Raw genomic sequence first — 2,279 nt, 5'->3', positions numbered from 1 at the left:
TTCAATATGGCTGCCATTTTGAAGTGTTAGGGCGGAGTAGGTAACAAGGATCGGGGGTTAAGGAAATTGGATTGTAGGGGTTTAAGCTCAATGATACGCACGAAACCGGGTTTGGGGGTAAAGGAAATCGGGTTATGGGAGTCTCAGGTTATGGGCTCGAAAGTTACCGGGCTTGGGGGTGAAATTTTTCATATTTGAATCCGCCATATCTCGGCTATGAAAAATCTTATCAAAAAGTTAGGCATCGAATTTTGAAGGTGAAGAGTAGTTCTTTACGATGCCATTGTCAGTTTGTGGAAAAAAAAAATTTTCGCGATGTTACGGGGCCTCGAACACATCAAAATAACGGGGTTTTGACCCTTTTAGGTTAGAATATCTCGAAAACTGAGGGCGATGGAATTTTTCTGAGGTCAGATTCGGATTCAGCGCAGCAAAAACCTTCGGGTATAGTAGGTCTGGTCTCTGGTTCTGAGAATTGTTGGCCTGTGTTATTCTTCTATTATAAAAGTAGATTTATATTACTGTATTCCACTATTTTGTTGAAAATTCGTTTTATTTTTTTTAAATTAAAATTCATTCTTTAACTGAAAATTTAACTGTTCTATTTTTGGTTGAAAATTGATCATTTTTAGTTGAAAATTCAAGGATAGGGTTGAAATTTTAATAGTGCTTGCATTTTTTTCTCTCTCTCTTGACTAAAAAATATTTCTTAGTTGAAAATTCCACTCATTTTCGTGCAGAATTCATCTTTTTTTGTAATAAATATTTAATTACTTTGTTGAAAGTTTAACTCTTTTGTTGAAAATTAATTCATCTTTTTGTTTGTAAATTAAGCTATTTTGTTATTTTTTTTCTTTGTTTAAAATTAATTTTTCAACTGAAAATTTAACTAATCAATTTTTGGTTGAAAAATCATCTTTTTTAGTTCAAAATACCTCTTTTCTGAAAGAAATTTATCTTCTTGGTTGAAAATGTAATTATTCTATTTCGAGATTAATCATTTAGTTGCAAATTCTTTTTTTCTCTTTTAAATTTAGTTGTTTCAGTTTAAGATTTATCTTTTTGAATTGAAAATTCATCACTGTTGAAAAATGGAACTTTTTTTTTGAAATTAGTTGTTTATTTTGATTCAATATTATTATTTTTTATCAGAAATTAAACATTTTTTGTTTAAAATTTAAATGTTTTAGTTGAAAATTAATGTATTCTGTTTATAATTCGTATTTCTTGGTAGAAATTATTTGTTTTGCTTGAAAATTCATCTTTTTGGTTTAAATTCTACTATTCTAATTAAAGATTCAACATTTTTGTTGAAAATTCATCTGTTTTCTTTACAATTCATCAGTTTGGTTGAAATCTAATTTTTTAAATTAAAAAAGACGATTTTGCAACAAAAGATATGAATTTTAAACGAAAGATTCTACCCTAAAAGGATTAACAATTTAGTTAATTTTCCAACAAAAAAGATGGAAATTAAATTGATAAATTTAATTTTTATCAAAATATTTCAATTTGTTTTCAAACAAGTACTTTAGTTTTCAATGAAGAAGATTAATTTTCTATGAAAAAAGACGATTTTTCAACAAAATGGAATAGTCAAATTTTTAATTTAAAATTAGATTTCAACCAAACTCATGAATTTTAAACTGAAATGGTTCGATTGTAAATAAAACGGATGATAATTTTGGTTGTAGATTAAGCTTTTTCTTTTTTAATTCGTTTTCCTTGTTTCAAAATATTTTTTTTTTATTTTAAAATTTTACTATTGCATTTTTGGTTGAAAATGAATTTGGTTTAGTTTAAAATTGTTACTATTTGGTTGAAAATTGGCCTTTTTCAGGCAAAAATTTAACTATTTTGTTGAAAATTTAGGTATTTTGTTGAAAAAGCTAATTTTTCGGCTGAAAACTAATCTGCTTCTTTGGAAATTTATTTCTTTGTTTTAAAATGAAGTTATTTAGTTAAAAGTTAAACTCTTTAGTTAAAAATTCGTCACATTGATTGTAAATGAGTTTTTTTGTGTTTTTTTTTTGCTAGAAAATTAACCTTTTGGTTGAAAATTTTATTATTTGATGAAAAATGTATATTTCCTGTTAAAAAAATCAATATTTTTATTTGATCATTTATTTTTAAATAAAAAATGTAACTATTTCATTTTTGGTTGAAAAATGATAGATCTTTTTAAAAAATTCAAATATTTCATTGAGAATTCAGGTATTTTGTTGAAAAATCGCCTTTACGTTAGAAAATTAAGCTTTTTGGTTGAAAATTTAACTATT

The sequence above is a fragment of the Belonocnema kinseyi genome, chromosome 3 (assembly GCF_010883055.1).
Source record: "Belonocnema kinseyi isolate 2016_QV_RU_SX_M_011 chromosome 3, B_treatae_v1, whole genome shotgun sequence".
NCBI lineage: Eukaryota > Metazoa > Arthropoda > Insecta > Hymenoptera > Cynipidae > Belonocnema > Belonocnema kinseyi.
The sequence above is the reverse complement of the archived record's forward strand: the minus strand, read 5'-3'. Positions refer to the sequence as shown.